General features: G+C 40.8%; 1 protein-coding gene across 1 annotated transcript in view; it reads left to right on the top strand.

Annotated features, from left to right (window-relative positions):
• Positions 1-21,612, top strand: part of Tox (thymocyte selection associated high mobility group box) — a 308,910-nt gene that overhangs the window by 35,713 nt on the left and 251,585 nt on the right. The gene's annotated exons all lie outside the window — the stretch shown is intronic.

Raw genomic sequence — 21,612 nt, 5'->3', positions numbered from 1 at the left:
TCCTGCCTTTGTCCTGATTACTAAGTAGATATATACATCTTGTCAAAATTGTAGCTCTGACTTCATGCTACCACCTTCTATAGATGTCAAAGGGGAAAAAATAGCTTTTCCTTCAACCTTTCTGGGCTTTCTGCTGGGGCAAGTGTGACAAAGACAGATCATTAGGAGAAAGCATGTGAGTGAATGTAATGAATTTTGTATGACACCATCCATAAGGCAATGACCACCTGAAGCTACAGGAAATTTGGGACCTTCCCTCCTAGTTTGGATGGATCCTGGAGAGAAGGGCGTAAGAGCTTTGTGATGCAGATCAAAGGCATCTTAATTCAGGTTCATTTTCAGTGTCTTTCTGTGTTTAGAAGTAAGGACAATGCCTTCCTCTTCCTGTGGGTAAGATGTCTCTCCCACTAGACTGGCACATCTCCTGTCTCTCAAATCTCCTCCGCTCAGGAGCTCCATATGCCATGGCATCCCATTATGAGAATATTATGCTTAGAACTCCAGCATAGGTGTTTCCAGGCCTATGTATCTGAAACATTTATCAACTGTTTCCTTTAGTAGTTCTAGCATTAGCATCTTTTTCTCCTGGGCCTTCAGGATGAAACTCTGAGCTTTTCTCTGTCCCCCTTTCTTCATCCTATTAATGAGTGGCAGTTTTTCTTATTGGACTATGCTTCATTTCCTGTTTTGGTGACTGCTACCTCCTGGCTGTGTGCCTAACCCATTCTCTGCAGTCCCCATGTTCAGAGTGTGTTACTAACAGACAGGCTTTTCTTCCTGCATTATAATCTAATTTTCTCTTTTCTCTAGTAACTGCATCAACCCCTCTCCCTGATGCAGCTTCACATTCCCCCAGAGTTAGACATTTTTCATGGTTCCATCTGGACATCTTAGAACATGCATAACAGAGAAAGGCTCACTCAATACTTACTGCCTGTCCAGTGATCAGCTTTCTGACATGGAATATGCCTCACTCAGTGTTCTTGTTTCTTTACACCTTGTATGTAATGCAACTGGTTGCTGAAGTGCAAATGTATTGGTCGTATGTAGGAGATGTTTTTACTACTTAGCACTGGTCATGTAACTGGTTGCCCAGCAGTATTGCATTCTAAAAAAAAAATGAACATTTAAATGAGGCTAGATCAGAGAATACACAGACAGCACATTTGCAGGCAGATTTGTTGTTGGGGGGAAATTAACAACTGAGAAATTAAATGGCTGCCCAGAGTTATTTACTCTCTGGCAATAGTTATTCTAATGGATTAGAGAGAAAGTGTGAAATCATCATCTGAACAGTGAAAGCTCTTAAAAGTACAAACTGTACAAATATCAAGGAGAGAGTGAGAATGGGAGCATGGTGAAAAAGGATGCTTTATCTGTGCGTAATAATACCTGTGAGTTTCCTGGACTTACAGCAATGATGGTTTAGATGAAGGGCTTGGTAAGGACTGCCCAGTCACAAACAAGAGTGAATTGTGCATTTGGGGTCCACTGGAGTACAGAAATGAATACTGAGCATATTAGATGACTCCTGGATGGTGCTGTTAATATTGCTTAAGTTGTGTCTTTCTAACCTGTCCAGGGGAAGGCTCGATTTCCCTCCCATAGGTTTATGGAGACCGTTACCATTCTCCCCCAGCTCAGGGATTTGTGTTTACTTTTCTAGGACAGTATCTACTGACAATATCTGAAGCACTGTAATTTTGTGATAAAAAGCCTAAAGGTACAACAATATCCTGATATGTGTGCTATAAAGGGGACTGTGAAGATGGAGATCATGATCAGGGTCTCCCTGAGCCTTACTAGTTGCTTGATTTCAAACAATGTATTTACTGTGGTTTTGCCAAAAATATATATTTTGGATATATGGCATTGCTGTTATGCTCCTTCTGTTCCTTTTCCCTTTTTGACTTCAGGCTATTCTTGAGGTTTTTATGGCAAAGCAAAGGGGCCTGATAAGTTATGTAGGTCGCAATGGTTGTACAGCTTTAGCAAAGTGCACATAATGCCGTCTCCTGAGATGTTTCAAACTTCTTCTAAAATGCTAAAGAACACTGGAAAGCGGTGCGTGTTTCCTGTTGTCACTTGGAAGCCTTTGGGCATTTGAAGCTTTAGTTTAGAATTGGGTTCCAGTTTGTCATTGTGCTGGGATAAGTCCTGTAAAAAGCTATGCATAGAACTGGAGTCTAGTTGAGCAGCCTTCTCTGTTTAAGAAACAATTTTTCTGAGTAGGCTTGCATGTAGGAGGCTCTGGGTTCCATTTCTAGTGTTCCATAAAAATTAAATAAAGTAAAACAACATAAAATAATGTGAAGTAAGAAGATGGACAATGCATATGCTGTCAAGGGTAACTTTTTTTTCTCTTTTTTCTTTCTTTCTTTCTTTCTTTCATTCATTCATTCTTTCTTTCTTTCTTTCTTTCTTTCTTTCTTTCATAATCTTCTTAAGCATTTAAAAGTGAGCATGATAGGTGAGTCAGCTGCCCATAGTAGTTTCAAGTAGCTGCCCACTCAAATTTTTAGTATAAGTTAGCATAATTACATAAATTCCTGGTATTATAAATACATGTATTTGAGTTCAACAATGGAGTTAAATAAATGCCAAGCCGAAAAAAATGCAATAGGAAGTTTAATGAAAATGTGAGAAGAAAATAAAATTAGTACAAGCTCTTAGATGTTTGCAGTAATACTTTTTTTTTTTCTCTTTAAGAAATTATTAAACTTAGGGCACTTGATATAAGTGTGATAGAAAAATGGAAGAATTGCAAACAATATTAAATGGGAGATGAAAAAAATCATTTATCATGTTTTCAAATCTAAGCTAGGAAAGAGTCTCACGGCCCCCACAGATCTTTGTATCCTCACATATCTGTGCTATGTACCTTTGTAGCTCTATGTGCAGAGCAAGAGTGTAAGCACCAAGTCCCCAAGCTGGCTGCAATGATCAGCATAATTTAGGTGTATCACTCTCTCACAGTGTTTTCAGTGCTGAGGACTGAACTCAGGACCTTGTATGCATTGGACACACGCTCCACCACTGAGTTACAGCCCTGGCTCATAAGTGTATCTTCTATGGCCCTTAACATTTAGCTGGATCCTTTCCCATTTGTTTGTTTGTTTGATTGTTTTGACAGTATTGATCTACTATATTCCATCAGATGCTTAGAAAAGAAAAAGAGAATCAGAGGGGCAGTGTATGAAGTGACATCACTGCATCATTTTTTAAAATATCAATGTCACTATACCTTGCCAGTCAGGAAGGCTAAAATCCCAACAGTCATTCTTGCATATACAGATCTATTTGTTCATGCAATTATAGGAAAAGAGAAATGGATTCTCAAATTACAATGGGTTTCAGCTTAGTACACATCTACATGTGCATCTCTCTGGTAATCTGATACTTCTTAGGAAGCTGGGTCAAAGAAAGCATCAGAAAACTCAGAGGAAACGCTAGTTGCTAAATCATTTATAAAAATTAAAGTCCTGTTTCATTTACTTATTCTCTTTTCTAATCACATCACAATATTTTTAGAGTATTGTTCAATACTCCCTAAGTAGGTGTTACATGAGAATTTACGAGAATGGAAGATCCAGTATCACTGGAGTTTTAAATTCCTACGTTGTCCAGATTGTTCTTCGCAAGCCATAGTTCTGTACAGCTGGATCACAGCATGACAGACTGACAATTTGAGTGAGTCCATTTGTACATCCATACCACTATCTAACTGATGCCTGGATGGCAGGCCTCTCCACACTCAGTCACCGCCTGCTCCCTGAATGCTTCTCACAGGTCCATGTCCTTTCACTTCTGTTGCATGGACATTCGGCTCTCTTCTATTGAGAGACCTTAGTCTGTGTCTGTCCAATCTTAATCACTTGCTTTCCTGTAGATGCTAAACAGCTTCTTAATACTCTTTCTTACAACTGCAGCCTCTTTTCAATTAAAGCAAAACTAAAGCCAGCTGCTATTGGAACTTGATCACTGAGCAATTAATTGAGAGAGGAGCAGCTTTTCCTCTGAGGGGGAAAGACACCCGAGCGAAGTGTGTTTCACAGGAAGCTTTGCAAACTGTTTGGTTCATAGGAGACCTAAGCAGCTGACTTGTATCTCACAGCACACTAAAGTGGGGGAGACTGCTTCTACTAAGAAGAAACACTGAGTTCCGGCATTCTGAGACCTACGTGCTCCAAAGTGCTTTGCTCCACTCTTCTTGTTCCTCTCTCTCTCTCTCTCTCTCTCTCTCTCTCTCTCCTTTGATTAGTTACTAATGTGGAAAGACACAGCCCTCTGCAGGGTGATGCCACTCCTGGCCCGATAGTCTTGGGAGGTATAAGAAAGGCAGTTGAACGTGTGCCTGACAAGTACGTATGCAGCGTCCCTTCATGGTCCTGCTGCATTACAGTTCCCGCTCTATGTGCCTACCTAGCCTGCGTTGCTGCCCTGATAGTCCTCTGTGACAGACTGTGATTGGGATTTCCTCCCTAAGTGTTGTTGGTTGTCATCTCTACCACAGCAACAGGAAGCCGCTTTTCTTAGCTGTGGGAACTTTGGTCAGTCGGCCAGTGTTCTCTTGCCTATGTCCCCAACTTTGGTCTCTGTATGTTCTTTTTGCTGAGTGCATGCTGACATGGGCATGTCCCTTTAATCTTGAAAATACAAGGGCAAGAAACAAACTGGCTCTTGAACTCTCTCTTCTGTTTCTTTTTCTTTTCGTTTCCAGTTCCCCCTCCAAGCCCTGGAAAGGTCAGGTGCTGCCGGAACTATGCCTTCACCTGGTAGACCCTTCATTGCACTACAGATTTTTCTTGGTTCCTGTCATTCTCGGAGGTCATCAGTGATCTCCATGCCACCAAATGCACCAATTGTTTTGCCATAGGAACCTTTCTCTGCTGGTATCTATGCACTGTGCCATATGCTGTAGGTGTGGCTTCAACCCTTGTGTAATAGCTAATGCCTCTAAAATTCCATCTGCACACATTCAGCATCTTGCTCTGCACTGCCCATGCACAGCATCCTGTCCTGCACTGCGCATGCTCAGCATCCTGTCCTGCACTGCACATATTCAGCATCTTGCCCTGGACTGCACATGTGCAGCATCCTGTGCTGCACTGCGCATGCTCAGCATCCTGTCCTGCACTGTGCATATTCAGCATCTTGCCCTGGACTGCCCATGCACAGCATCCTGTCCTGCACTGCGCATATTCAGCATCTTGCCCTGCACTGCACATGTGCAGCATCCTGTGCTGCACTGCCCATGCACAGAATCCTATCCTGTACTGCGCATGCTCAGCATCCTGTCCTGCACGGCACACATTCAGCATCTTAGACTGCACTGCACATGCGCAGACTAAGCTCTGTAGTAAATGAGCACATGCAATTGAATGTCCTGTATCTTAAAACACAAAGTTCAAACACAGCACCTCCCCCAGTCCTGCTGGCTTTCTCACTGTGCTCTCCAATGTGATGAATTACATTCATCAACAGTTAACCTAAGCCTTGTCCTAGGAGGGATTCTAGCCATCCAACATTTAACACCTCCTTAAACCAATGGACTAGTGGGGTAGATATGATGTCAGAGACATGCGATTCTAGTACTCAGCCTGAGGCAGGAGGATAAAAGGGTTCTAGGCCGTCTTCAGTTATGTGGTGAGTTTGAGGCAACTCTGTTTCAAATTAATGAAAAAACAAGCAAGCAAACAAAAAACAAAACAAACAAACTCAGTGGATAGCTAACTCCATGTTAGTGATCAATTTTCTATCTTACTTGCCACACGTGATTGCTTTTCACTCCTGACACTTGAACCTACGCTGCTGTTTTTGCACTATGTTCCCCATGCATACAGTCCTCTTGCCATTCCTCCCATTTCCAGGCACACAAGCTCTCCTGGCCTGACCTCAGCTTCTTAGGAGCTCATAAAGTAGGAAGAATGCCCAGGAGCCTTCATGTGTGAACTCACTCTCTGAATTCTCACACACAACTCTCTGTGACCCAGATGCCCTGTCCATGCCTCGTTTGGATCTTTCCCATGACCTTTACTACATCCTTTTTTCCAAGAAGTTTCCTCCCCACGCTTCACAGACCCTACAGTAGCTTCTTCATGTACTCCCACTTGGTTCATACACACTCAGTGTGAATCTTCACTTCGGGGCAGACAGTACTGTAGTGTTGTGCTTGTAAGCCCACATTTCACAGTCTACTTGGGTGGGAGTGCGGCTAAGTGCCAATATTTATATGATGCTAGCAAGTTGCTTCACCTGCCCACACCTCTGTCTCTTCCTCTTTGAAAGGTAGATCTTTTAAGAGGATAGAGTTGTGTAAATGAATAAAAACTGAAGAGACCTAGAATGCCTAGTAAGTCTTAGTGAGAGTTTTGTTCCCTGTGACACTTGTCCTCCTGCTCATCATCATCATCATCATCAACATGTCATCATCATCATCATCATCATCAACATGTCATCAACATCATCATCATGATGATTATCAGCAGCAGGAACAGTAACACCCTTTTTTTCTTTTTCTTTCATTTGCACATCCTTCTTCTCTTCATCGTCCCTTTCTTCCCTTATTTCTCCTTTCCTCTTTTAATCTTGTATCTCTTCTTCTACAAAACTTTCTCTCCCATGAGAAAACTATGAGTCTGAAGCCACTGATGCTTCCCTATGTCAATTCTCCCTAACGTGTAGAAATAGAAAGTTCTTTGTTGTTCATCAGGAGGGGATGAATGACAACAAAGTATAATAAATTGGATTGTCAAAATGATACAACTAAACCAATTGCATTGAATGTCAACTGAAAAAGAAGAAGCAAAAAGTATTAAAATATTTGTGCTGGAGTTAGTATGTTTTCATTATAATGCTTCTGAAAAACACAAAGATATTACAAGGGCTGGGAGGTGGACCTCAACAGGAAAGAGTTTGTCTGACATGCACACTTTTAACTGTCTAGAGATCAGTAATAAACATATAAATAAAAAAAAAACCAAAAGATCTATATAAATGTTAAATGTGTAAGAATGAGGTAATTTTGCAAATATATTATAAATATAATAATGTCACCCATTTGTTACTTACTAGTCAAAAGAGCTTTCGAATCATAAGCACACTCCATGCTTGTCTAATACTCACCAGTGATTGGTTAAATCTTATGGTTCGGTAACTTACTTCTCTAACCATAACTACTATAACCACATATTTTAGTATCAGAACTGAAATGATAGGTAGGGCTTTTATATCATTTTGATCAGAGAAAGAAGCATGAAAAATATAGAGGTATAAATTAATAGGAAAGGAGTCTTGAAAGAAAAAAAATTTTTTTGCCCTGGTTCTAATCATGAATGAAGCTATTGTGGGTAATGGAAGGAAATAGGATCTTGGCATGGTGGCCTATCTCACCCATATTACCTGAGCATCTTAGGGCCAGCCCATTTCTCTGAAACTTTTGGGGTCAGGTTTCTAGGACATGTAAGCAATGATTGAATGGGTTTAAAAATAATCACGTGCTATACTTGTTATTATAGTGGGTCTTAAAACTTTCATCTGTTTTGCCGTGGGCAAAGTCAAGTTCAAGGCTTCTTACATAAGCATGCTAGGCTTTTTTTTTTTTTTTTTTTTTTTTTTTTTTTTTTTTTTTAAACCACTGAGCCACACTGCAGCCTATTTCTGGGTTTTAAATTGGGCTAATTGTTAGGGTCTATCTTTGGGCTTTGGGGGGGGTTGATTTGTTTTTAATATACAGAATGATAGAGTTCTCGAATATTTGTTTTCCATCTATTTCAAAGTTAATCGGTGATGACATTATTCTTCCTTTGCCACGTCCCACTTCTGGGTTTGCAGTAGGATTAAAAGTCACAAAGGCCTGCTAAAAAGGCCTTGCGTATTTTGGTATACACCTCAATATTTTCCTAAGCCCCACTCCATCCCAATATCTATATCAGTAGCCCCAAGCTCATTAGGGTTCTGTGGAACATGCCTGGTATACTATTAATATGTTTACTGGCTTGGCTTGGATCCTATGAAATATTGAGTATTGTTTTTTTTTATTAATGTTGAGTTTTGTTGCATTTTAGTCATAATAAGCTTTTGTTCATAATGAGGTTGACCCTCCAGCTTGTAAGCGTTGAGTAACCGACAGTGAACAAGGAAATTAATTTGCAAATTAGACTCTTGGGGAGAAATTTTGTTTGCTTTTTCTTTTTTTCTTAACAGTAGCCAAGGCCCTCAGAGTTTAAATGGCCTTCATACTGTAGTTCGACTGCACATTACCCAGGGCAGCAAAAGTAAGAAACTGTTACCAAAAGACTCTTGGGAAAGCTTTTCAGTGCAGAGACTCTGTGAAATGCATTGAAAGTGCTGTAAGACATGTAAAGTGGGGAGCAGAGGAGGCAGCAACTCCATAATTATTACAGGATAGAGACTCTTTGTGTCAGTCATTGTTATAAATACTCAGCATTATGGGATTCAACATATAATAGTTATTTGATTGTGTGTGTGTGTGTGTGTGTGTGTGTGTGTGTGTGTGTGTGTGTGTTGCAACCAGTGAAGGTTGCAAGAACATTTAATCTGTTCTTAATCTGTTTTGAACAAGCAACGGTTGTATGGTGGTTTCACCCATTTTACTTTAATATGACCCAATAATGAAGAAGGAAGCTAATGAAAGCTCACCACTGTTCCTTTTGTACAGCTCATCTGGGCTTCACCATGACGTATTTGTTCATTAAGTTCTTAGGCTTCACATGTATAAAACTATTGTAGGTCATTTCTGAATGGTGGAAACTTTATTTGGCACCAGTTGAACACATGATACTTTGCACTCCCCACAAGACGGGCATTCAGCAATATCCAAGAGGGAAGGGGTGGATTTGTTTTCCTTGCGGTTTGGTATACTTTCCCTCCTCGTTTGAATGTCCCTCCTCTTTTCCTGTATACCTTTCCTAACGGCTTGAACACTGGACTGGCTTCACAGTCCTTTGTCTAGCTGGGAGAAGTCAGCATTCGCCACTAGATTTGGTTTTACTCATGGAAAATTTTGTTCTCATTCAAATGTCAGTAGTAAATCGTGGTCATGTTATTCACCTATTGGCTTTATCCATGTGTGAGACTTAACCTGATTTATTGGATAATCTTTGTTCTCATTGGTACATGGATTTTGGCTCACAAATTTAGCTCTCAGGAAGATGCAGGAGGGGAAGAAGTAGAAGCAGAACTGGAAATGGAATGGAATTTCCTGAATAATTCACTTAGTGTAGTCTTCTGTTGATTTTCTTCTGCTTCTGTGGGCTATGACTGCTTCCGTGCTGCCAGAGTTGTAGCATGAAAACCTCTCAGCGCCGGGACTGGGTCTAATCAGCTACATGATTAAGAACAAGGCACTTAATCTTCCTGGGCCTCAGTTTCCTCATTTGTAAAAGGAAGAGGTCAGATAAAGTTGTTCTAATCTCACCTAAGATAATATTCTATGATTGTAATAGACCAGCAATAAAAATACAAGATGCGAAGTTGACTGTTACTTCCTGTAAAAAAGCACTAATAACAAAACTTGGTGCCTATTTGTATTAACTTTACTTAGCAACGGAGAATAATAATGGCTTCTGAGGCACTGAAAACCACTGAACTAATGCACAACCGTAACCCAAATTAGTCACATATATTCTTAACAATTATCTTACCCCTCTGCCCATTTCAAGCTACTGTGATTATTTTTTGCCAGCACTTTGGGAAAAATGTTTTTTTGCATGTTTTTAATTATGAAAATGTTGTTTTAGTAAATGTAATTTAATTAAAATGAGGATTCGTGCCAACTATTTCAAATAAACACAGTATTCTTCTGCTCGTGTGAAAGCCACTGCTCTTTGCTGTCTCATTTCCTCTCTAATACACTGGCCTGTTTAGCTTGAACCTGAGCGTGTGCACGTTATTCTTAACCAAAGCAGTTCCTTTTTCCTGTAAGTAGGTTAAATGTGAACCGGGCAGCCTTGGGTGCTTTTTGTTCATTTTTTAAAAAGCCCCCTCAAGTGGGCCGCTTTAAAAACCCAGAATCATATGTTTGGAAGATTGATCCAAATTAACATCAGAATGGCCCTTTCATTTAAAAAATTATACAGACTATTTAAAATATGTTAAATTGACATTGGTCGAAATAAAATCGAATAAGGGAAGTAGCATTTCTTGTTTCATTCCATTCTGGGGATGAAAGAACTGAAATCACACACACACATACACACACACAAAGAGGCATAGACTGGGCCAAGGTACAATTTCTGCCTCTGAAATAAGGGAGGAAATGTCTTTGTACAGAAGGTATAAATTAGTGTCATTTATTTTCTTGTGACTTTGTGTGCTTTAGGATCATGTGAGCTGGTCAGGAGGCTAACCTGTATTTTGATTTGAGAGACTACTTTATTTGTGTTGAAAAAAGTATAAATTGATTTATAAAATTTGGTTTAAACTATCAGCTCCTCACTGATACATAGATGAAGTACCTTAATATGTTTGTTTTTTGCTCTAGCTGCAATTTTACAGAAATATTGTACAGAATTAAGACAATATAAACACTTTAATTTGTTGCTGAAAACTGAGCCATTAAATATTGGTGAAATTGCTTAAACTGGTTCTTTGAAATAAGCTGGAAAACCGGAGGGCTACAAATTATGCATTGGCTATAATTCAAGACTATACAATAACCCAGGTCCCTAAAGGTCTCCCAAGAATGACAGAGAAGCCCTGATTTCCAGACAAGTGCATTATATATGCTAATAGCTTTGCAGCAAGAAAGGTCTATATCCTTGTAAGAGAGGAAATGTTCATTTCTAGCATCTCATACCATAGGGAACATAGTAATTACAGTGGCACTAATATCTGGCTCCTTTCTTTCCTTGCCCTCACCTCCCCCCATCCTAGCTCTTGAATGACCCCAGTGGAATTAGTCAAAGGGCTTGAAACCTATATCATTTCCAAAGGCTTTTCTTCTCTACCACACTCATCACAACATTGGTCCTCCAGGAATGTGAGGCAACGGCATGCCTCGTCACAGCAGAAAGAATTAGAGCTGTTTGGCTGTACTTAAATATGCCTGTAGTTATCTCCACTTAAGTCCTTCATAGTGGTGGTGTGTAGAAACACAAATTGGAATGCTCTTTTCAGAGTTGAGAGGAAGTCTAAAGCTGCACTGTCGGTATATGATATATCCTTAGTCAAGTAACCTGTCTGTAGTCAGAAATGTCTGGCCAGCACTTGATGTTTTACAGTGGAATTATTTTGCAAATTTTCCTGCTATGTTAGAATCACACACCTACTGGCCATTGATTTGTGGGATTTTAAATTTGGTATTTACGTGCATGGGATCAGTTAACAAGCAAGTCCTCTCCTGTCTTGTGCTTTGTTGTTTGTGTAACTCAAGATCCTTACAGACCTGTATTCAGTAACTAGAGACCCACAATTAGTAACAACTAAAGATGTGCATCTTAATACGAAAGAAAAGCCTTTCTCAAGAATCTGAAAAGTTTATTTATACTCAAAGCCAGAAGACAAAAAAATAGTCTATATTTCTATCTCTCCCACTCTTATTTTGAAAGATGCTTATGGTTTTAATTTTTTTCTTTTAAAGGCTCTACTTCAAACTGTTTAGAAAAGTTAATATATGTTACCAGAAAACAAAAACAAAAACAACCAACCAAACAAGCAAAACCCTTTGACATAAATCTTGCTAGATTAGGTTGTTTTTCTTTGATTCTATGACTTTATACTCGATCTTTCTCTCGCAAACCCTTTCTCTCTTGCAAATTGATCTTGCAACTGTTGGGGAAACATGATTATCTGGATGTGGCCTTGACTTCCCTCATCAAGATTAACAGACTGAAGAGCTTTGTGGTTGTTTTAACCGCTTAGCAAAGATAAAACAACACCCATTCTTGAGTTTTTAAGTGGAGAAGATGACCTGCCCACTCTAACCCTACAAGTTGCCTGGACAGAGCAGCAAACAATTATCCCTCAAGAAAACTAGCCTACAAAGCATCAAGTAGAAGCCATATTTATTCTCATGGAAGCTCTGAACTCAATTCATATTTATTTGCTAAGCCTTTAATTATGAAATCATTTTTCTTCTTTTTCACTCTTTTTCCTTCCTCCTCCTTCTCCTTCTTTTACTTTTTGGACAGAAAAGTTCTCACTATACAACCCTAACTGTCCCAGAACTCACTATGCAGACCAGTTGAACTTAAACTCACAAAAATCTGCCTGCCTCTGCCACCACAAGCATTGGGATTAACAGTGTATGCCCAGCCACATTTTCATGACCTGGCCTAATTATTATGTTTTCCTGGGTAATTTTTTTCTCTCAAGCCACCATCCTGCACCTGATCTTAATATTTACTTCAGAAGCCAGTTTAGTTGTCCTATTATTCCCGTCTCCTTGGCGTGATCATATTTATTCTCACAGTGCCCAAGAAGGAAGGACTCCCTAACCTCTGAGGGATTGAGTCTCTTCCTTTCCACTCCTTGCCATTATCCACTTCCTCTCACCCATTGTATAGCTTTTTAATTGTCCACTAGTACACTGTACCTTCTTGACTTTAGCTTATGGTAAGCACTGAAAATTGAATCCAGAGCCTTACACATTCTGTGCAGGTGTCGGGCCATTGAGACATAGTCCCAGCCCATCTTCTTAACTTTAATTCTCAAGGAAGAGTATCTCTGTCCTATCTGAAATCTCCCAGTTTTCTCAAGGCATTTGTTGAGAATATTTACATTGATGGATGGCCAGAAAAGATTTGTGGTTAAGTGAGGTGAAAGAGATCAATGTTTACTGTACACGACTGAACCAGAAGCAGGAAGAGAAGATGCAGCATGACAGAGGCCAGGAGCTCACGCTGAAATCACTGCTAACACCTTCTCCTTGATTTAGATTGAGGTTTTTCACAAAACCCTTCTTCTCCATTCAAGGAGGATCCATTGGAAGTAGGACAGATGCTTTCTGGGCTTGAAGGCATACTGGAGATACAGAAACACTGCCGCCCTGGGGCTACTGTCTGGACTGGTTTGCTTAGGAAAAGTGTTTGTTCAAACAAGATTTTGAATTAATGAAACAGAGAGCAAATACTGAAGCAAAACTTAAAGGGAGCCTGAAATAAGAAAATTATACAGAGCCCGTGGACTAGAGCAATAGATTAGCTATTATCAAGTGGCTGGTAAGCCAGGCAAAGGGATGTTAAATGGTCATCTTTTTCTCTCTCACTCCACCTTCCTCTTCCTCAGTGATGTTCAAAGGATGAGAATTCCAGACATGGGTTCTGATGGGCTAGATGGGTATGACAAAATATACAGCATGAGATGCCCAAAAGCAAGGCAATGTGTTTCATTCAAAGAGATGTTGTCCTCATCCGGTCATTTGGCCTCTAATTATGAAACTGGTAAAGAACAAAGGCCAGGTGGGTTTCACTAGTGGTGAGGGACTCTGAAGCAGGGGAAGGGAGGGGATTTTTGTGCATAAACATTTTTACATTTTTATTTAAATGTTGGGGTACAGGAAATTTCGGAAAGGGAGACCAGGAAATGCCAAGTAATTACTAAACTATTACTGAACTTAATCTTTCAGAGCTGCAGTGTGAGGCTCTATTCACTGGGGTTAAATGAGCTGGGTGTGGGCACTGCTTCTCATGAGGCCATTTTATCAAACGCCTCCACCACAGCAATCAGTACCAATTGCTTTGGTTGCATTTAGCACTGGTGATCCTCACTGATTATTTAGAAGCAGAGAGCCTCGCCATTGATAAAACCTCGAGCCAGTCATTTCCTAGCATGCTTTTATGCACAGATAGACACATTCACACTCCAACACAGATTTGGTTTGCAATTTTGAAAAAAAAAAAAAAGCTTCTGTTTTCATCTTCTATTTTTGCATTGTTGACAATTTATCGTTTTTACTGTATAATCACTTCGTGATTTCCTGTAATCTTTGCTGACTCATTTCTCGGTAAATCCAAAGAGATACAACTTGATGGGAGATTTTAAGTAGAGTCAACAAAGGAGGAGAACACTCACACAAAGATCCTATTGCAGTTTTTTCAATTAGATTTTTTTCCCTGTCTAATGGAGAGATGATCTCTAGCTAGCCTCGCTGGCTTCTGAGTGTTTAGATTTCTCATAATTAGCCACAAAAATATGAAGAATGGCCAGCAAGATGCGGTTGACAGCTTACTAGTAAGCCAGGAGGATGAGTCTTGCTTTCCTTACTGATAACAAGGGGATAGTGGAATGTTATAATTGATGACATTGCCAAGGAAATTGATTTCGTGGCATGCTGACTGCTTCAGACATGGTACTGGTCCTCAAAAACATTTTCTTTCTATGTTATCATCATCTCAGGAAGTGCTAATACCAGGAGCAGTGACGACTTGTGAGTTGGAGAGAAAGGAGCAGGGGGAAGTTAGGGTAATTAATTTTGTGGAGCCTAACATGAGAAATTCATAGGCAGAGACATAGGCACACAATTTTGATTAGACTTGAGGATGGAACACTGGGTTGCTGATCTCTATAGAAGCCGCAGTCATATCTCGCGAGAGAAACTTTTCAAGATAAGGTAACATGCTAATTAAGTGGGCAAGAGCTACACAGATTTAGAGTTCTGTCAGAGAGTAAATATGTTTTTAAGCTTGTCCGTTTATGGAAAGAAGCAGAAGTGTGGCGGGCCAGGAGAAACCAGGCAGGGCCAGGATATATGCACCCAGGACTCACTTGCTGCAAACATCTGGACGATTCTCCTTAAAAGATGCTTTATAATGTGACACGGAGGGCAGAGACACAAACTCGGCCTTCCCAGCACTGAAGTGAGCTCTCTCTCCTTTATTCACTTCTGGCCAAGTTATCAAAAGTTCTTTGTGAAACAATGCTTGAGAGCAATAGTCAGTGTGCAGTCTCCCACACTGCGTGGAAGGGAAATCAAGGGAGAACAGTTTCACTAACTGTTTGCCAAGGTCAACCTTACTGTTTTTCTAAGAGTAATGTGTTTTCCTTGACAAATAATGCAATCCTTCTGCGCTGACATATGGGCAGCCTGATACGGAATTCTTTCTTGAATAATGATATAAACCCATGTTATCTTATTTGACAGTAGCCCTGGGTGTGGACTTTTAAGAAACAATGTTAGCATTGATGTTGTTCAGGGGAGAAACGTGTGTTGCTAGTTGTTTTCTTCATTTTCCATTCAGCTTCTTTACTAAATATGTAACATATCTCCATACTGTAATTTTTAAGCGGAAAAGGCTTTCTTCTTTTTCCCTACAGGTGAATGTTTGCTTCCCAACCGTGAAGCCGGGAGCTCACATGCTCTTCAGTTGAGCTTTAAAGAGCTCCACTTGCTTGGCTTTTAGAAATGCATTGCATTTATTGCGGAAAAATAGGAATGGAAGGGTGAGATGGTTTCTGGTTGTTGTTGTTTGTTGTTGTTGTTGTTGCTGTTGTTTGGGCAAAATAATTCCTTTGGGGTTTTTTGGATTTGGTGTTTTTTCTTGTTTCCAAACTCAGGGCCCCACCTCGCCAGGCAAGTGCTACAACCAAGCTATTATCTCCTCCCCAGTCACTCAGCTCCTACTTGTAATTTTATTGATGCTAAGTATCAGTTTCAAACACTGCTGCCTCTTCTCTAGGACTAACAGAAGAGCTGCTGTGTACCACATGTACCAAGCTGAATTTGGACACTTTCTGGCCACGTTTGTGTTCCTGCTCCTGATAAGAAAGGCTTATCATTTTGCTTTCCCATGGTCTAGAAAGGTCCAAGAAGTTACTTAGACCTTGGCCATCGAGGCATGCTTGACCAACAAGACAAAAGGACATCACAGGGTATCTTAGAGTTACCCTGAGCTCTGTTAGAATTCTTTATTAAGGGCTGGGGCAGTAGCTCAGCTGCTGAAATGCTTGTCCTGCAAGCATGGGTTACCTGAGGTAAGGAATCAGCATGCCACAGTGTTCATTGCAATCTCAGTGCTAGAGAGGCAGAGAAAAAAACAGATCCCTAGAGTTTGCTGAGCACTTCTCTTAGCCTACTTGATGAAATCTGTCTAGCAGAACAAGGTGAACAGTGACCTCTGGCCTTGACACACATATGCACACACCTCCCCACCTCACCACTCACACACACAAGAAAACTTGGACTCTTTCAATGGACATTTAAAGTTAAAAGTCTAAGCATTATGATGCAGAACTCTAATTACAGGCAGTTAGACGACAAGGGTGATCATAAATTCAACTCCTTCTTGGGCCATAGAGTGGGTTCAAGGCCAGCCCAGATAATATAGTGAAACCCTCAGCACGAGGCTAGGGATATAGCTCAGCATTAGCGTGCTGGCCTGCTTTTTGTTAACTGCCAAAAGTCGCCTGTTATAGGATGCTCCTGTCAGAAAATAGATGTTCAGGCAGATTGCAGTGAGGAGCAGTACCACAGGGCATGCTTACCTCCTTCTGGAAGAATTTCATTAAAAACAGTCACTGAGCGAATTTTGGCTTGGGATTAGGACAGAATTCCCAACAATTTCTGAAGTAGACTTAAATACCCTTCTGCCATTTTGTGATACGTACAATGTAGTGGAACCTCAGCATTGGTGAATATAAAACTAATGTACTGATTGGCTCCAGTACCCACTGAAGATGCTCCATAATCTGTAATACCAAAAATTTGGCCAAGGGTTTTTGTTGTTGTTGATGATGTTGATTTTTTTTCTTTTTCTCTGTATGTTACAGTTATCTGTTTTTGTCAGTATATGCATATGTGCACATGAGCACCTGGGTATGTACATGAATGTAGAGGCCAGAGGTCAACACACACTTTCATCCTTTCTCATTCTCCTCTGTTTTTAAGAAAGGTATCTCATTGAACGTGGAGCTCAACAGTTTGACCAGGCAGGCTTGTCAGTGAGTGCCTGGGATCTACCTGTCTCTGCCCTTCTAACACTAAGGCTAGAGGTGTCCAGTATTGCTTCAATGGCACGCTGGGGACCAGAAATCAAGTCTTCATGCGTGTGCACCAGGCTCTTCATTGACTTAGCCATCTCCTCAGCTCAAAATTTAATAATTAAAAATCAGTACTTATTTTAAGAATTATGTGTTCATATGAGTGTGTGCATGTGTGTGCACATATGTGCACGTACATGTGTGCATGTTTGTGTGCATACATGTACGCATATTCGTGTGTGTGTATGTGTGTGTGTGTGTGTGTGTGTGTGTGTGTGTGTGTGTGTGTGTGTGTCCACAAAGGCAAGAAAAGGGTGTTGGATCCTCTGGAGCTGGAATTACAGAGAATTGTGAGCCTGCCAATGTGAGTGCTAGAAACCAAACTAAGTCCTCTCCAAGAGCAGTTTGAGCTCTTAATTGCTGAGCCATGTCTCCAGCCTCCCAAGACTTAACTCTTTCTATAAAAGAAACCTGGCACTTGCATCTCACTGGATGGCAAGGTAGTTTTTTTTTGTTGTCGTTGATCAGTAGAACGTTGTGCACATCAATCTGTTGTTCTAAAGTAAATGTGTGGCTTCTTGTCAGCCATTGATTGGCTTCTGTTCTTATTTTCTGTACGTTCATGGACTTATGGTCACTTAATGTTTCTTTGGAAAAAGGCTCCAGGACTCAAAAGAAAACGGATCCCATCTGAAAGGTGTTTCTTGCTACAAGAAAAGCTCTCTCCAAGCTTACCTCTCAGAAAGCCATTGTAGACGGGTCTCCAGGAGATAGCTGCCCTGGCTTCCAAATGCCAGTGCCATGTTCAGCATTCCTGGAACATCCTGTCCCTGTCAGTGGGCCTGCTGGGGGTGAACTTTTACTGACATGAGATGATGTGCCCAGCTGCTCAATCACTGTTTTTCTGAGGCCAAAAATGGAATCTATGAACTCTGATATTCTTTCCCATGTAGAAATGAAAATGTATTTTAGAGAGGCCCAAGGATAAAATGTATCCTGGCAGATGTCATTCATTATATGAAAGATAGGCGCATGATACACAAGCCTGTCTGTAACGAGAAAGCTGGCATTCTCACCCGCCCACAGACTAGATTTGTGTCCCCGAAGTGTAGAGCAAGCCGTAGTGCACATCCTAGGGCACCCCGTGGGTCTTCCTCGGTGACAAATTTCTTCTGCTTTTGACTTGCAGAACTGAAAGTGTTAGGAATGTTCTGAGCGTGCTGTGTATCCAGCTGTGTGCCTCACAACACTAAAAAGAATTTCTGTCTCTAATAATGATTATTACTGAAAAAGACAGTGTTCAAAGTGATGGCAAATGACACAGTACACCAAGGCTTCAAGTTCCGTGACTTAAGTCTTACACAGATCTTGGAGAAAGAGCTGACTATTCAAAGAGTACTTCATATTGCTTGCAGAAAAGGTGGAAAATGAAACTATAAAAATAAGTAATTCTACCACTCAACATGCATTTTGTTTAGACATTTATATATGTAATGTATAAGTATATGTCAGTCACATGCATACTGTTATGCACGTGAATACTGGATGGGGAGGGAAAGAGAGCAGTGTTGGGGATAGAGAGATTGAGGTACATACACATGGTGTTGGGGTGGAGTGATAGATTGAGAATTTATTTATTTGTATTCCAACATAGGTTCTAGACTTCCAACAGTTTTCTTTTTGGCAAGCTATTTGACACCTCTTAAACTCAGGTGTGTGTCTTGAGCTTTACGTGAGACTCTAGGCACTAATATTTACCCCTGCTGGTGGGCCAGACACTGCTTTCTATTCCCGCCTCACCTCTTCTCCTTCTCAGAGTCTACATGTGTGCTGTGTGCTATGAAGCTTCACCCCAGTGTGTAGCAGTGCTTGTAGACAGAGCTCAGGGTAGCGTTAGATGCGAGCTCTCTGTGTGAGATTATTTTTTTTACAAGATAGCTCATTAAAAAGATCAAGTTTTACATGGCATTTTCATTTTATGCTTAATAACCTTTTCTGAGTTTTTAAAATATGAAGTCCCTGGTTACCATCTTCACTTACAAGTTCATGGTACATCTTTCCCTCTCTTCCTCCTGGGGTACATAAGGCTAGGTCTAGCAGTGTGAATACGGTGTGTCCTTCCAACCAGCTCATGCTTCTAAAGATGCGCAGCCGTTCGCAGCTCCTCTGGGATGGCTATTGAACTGGGAAGCGTTGATCTGCCACCAGAACAGATGCCCACCTCTCACCTCTTCTTGCTTGCTTCTCACTGAGAGCACACAACAGCATATATCCTTTCTTTCTTGTCCAGACCCTGAGGATCGGTAGGATAGAACATGGCTTTCCTGTTGCTATAGCACAGTAGGAATTTCTGCACTGATACGCAGGCCCTTCATATAATAATAATATATGCCAGTATTCTTTTTTAGCTCTTCATAAAATACCCTTCAATTTTTAAGTCAGGACAATATAATAGCAGTGTTAACAAAGTCTGTTGTTTCACCCCCCTCAGGTTGTTTGTGGTCACTCCGCAGTTACTTTGAACTTTTTAAATAATTCTAAAGGCTGATGTGGATGCTCCTGCTAGGTCACCAATGTCTCCCTGGGGTTTAGAAAGACACTGCCCCTCTACCCTTGGATACTGGTCCCTATGGGCTGCTGAGAGTTGCAGGCTGGTGATCCAGAAGTCCTCATAAAGCCAATGTGTACTGTTGTAAATGCAGGCCCAGCGTTTGAGCTGGGGAAATAACCACAGCTCTGCAGAACTGTCTGTCTCATGCTTGGGAAGGCCTTCTGCACTGTGAAACAAAAGCATTTTCTACTGCGGTAGTTTTATTTTCACTTTAGAATATTTGACTCGCCAACTGATTTGGCTCTGACGATGGTGTAAGGTAGGACTGTTGTATCTCTTCCTTCTCCCATGGCTCTCAGCGGCATAGAGAATAACACTTCCCATCCAGAGGAGGCTTTGCTTCTCTTTCCCTTCCATCGGTTTAGGCTCAAAAACTCACTCATCCACCTTAGCTGAGCACAGATCCTCACCAGCTAGCCAGGGCTGCCACCCTTCTCACTAGCTAGAACTCGGCAATTGCAAAATGCTGACAGGCCAAAGGGAAGGGACAGTAGGCACTTGGGATCTTAGCCTTTGTTCATGAGCCCAGGCATGAGGAAATGTTGCCTTTGAGGAGACAAACAGTAAAAAGCCTTCCTCGGGTCCCTGCAACCTGTTGGGGGATCCAATAGTATGTTCCTGATGGTTTACAAGTGTCTTGCCCACCCTCCTCCTCCTCCTCCTCCTCCTCCTCCTCCTCTCCTCCTGTGGCCTGTCTGCACTGATCTGAGCAGTGCTCTCCTTTGATGGCTTAGCAAGCCTGCTGGGGGGCTCCGCACTAGGGGGTTGTTCAAAGTAAGACAGGCCACTGGGCACATTAGCTCTGAGAAGGGTGGCTGGGAAAATGCAAGGCGTTAAAATGAAGGCAGATACCTCAGCCTCTCTCCCTTCATTTCTCCATTCCTTCCCTCCCCACTTCCTTCTCTTTTTCCTTCCTCTCTTTTTTTTCTCTTTGCTCTCTCTTCATTTTTTTTTTTCATTCTCCACCTGTGCCTCATTCTTCCTTTTTCTGGCTGAGGTGTGGTGGCTAGTGTACACAGCAGAGAACATTTGTGTAATTTATGAGACAGTGTACATTTAGAGGGATGTATTTGGTTTGTGGTGAGGAAACTTCCTTTTTCAAAGTTATAATGGGCCAGCCTTTCAGAGATTCTCAGAACTACCTTTTTTGTTGTTATTGTTCTGGGAAGTGTTGCTAAATATATTTCTGAAACTGTATGCTTGTCTCAGTAAGAGTTTTAATACCAAACCCTAAACTTTTCTCCCTTTTAATTATTGAATCCTGGCGGTTTTAAGTTACAAATCCCAGGAACAGATTGCAGCAGATTGTACAATAGATGATCAGAATAAAAGGGTACAGGCCTATGGTGTGAGAAACTGGAAGAGGCTTTGAACTTGACCTCAAGTAAAAATGGTTTCTTTCTACTAGAGGAAGGAGGGTGAGAAAAGATCAGGATGAGCCTTGTATGCTAATGACTCCAGTCCTCATGTCTATTCATGAATTGTTTGTACTAGAGTTAATTATAGCATAAATTATTTATTGACATTATAATGTAATCATTTGGTTAATAATTAAAGCATCTTCTTATTGTGCATTTGTAACGTTAACATGTGGTAGTTTATTGGATGTTTTAAGCATTTGTCTTCACATACTGAGCCATGAACACTGAGTGGGAGATTTTCAAGTTAGTTCAAATGGTTGCACTTATCACTGTTTCATCATTCTCTGATTTTCCCCCCAAAATGGTTAAAATTAGTCCTACGCTTCGGCTGCAGAGTTAGAAAGCAGTGTTTAATGCGACTGCTCACAGTTTTCTTTCCGAAAACACAAATTACACAAGCTCTTTTTAAACTTTAGAACAGCATTTCAATGTAGTAGAGCAGGCAAGGGAACTACTTGGTTTTTAGATAACTATAATCTTAAGAAAACTGATTTTTTAAAATATCATTAAGGACTCCTTTTATTTTTCCCTTTCAGTGGAATATCTCAAAGCTCACGATCAGGTCCCAAGCCTGGAGCACTGAGCACGTGTTCTCAATATCATTTGCACATTGAGCCACATTCCCCAGATTCCATAAGGAAT

Source organism: Acomys russatus, chromosome 2 (genome assembly GCF_903995435.1).
Source record: "Acomys russatus chromosome 2, mAcoRus1.1, whole genome shotgun sequence".
Taxonomy (NCBI): Eukaryota; Metazoa; Chordata; class Mammalia; order Rodentia; family Muridae; genus Acomys; species Acomys russatus.
This window is presented reverse-complemented; position numbering and strand designations above follow the sequence as displayed.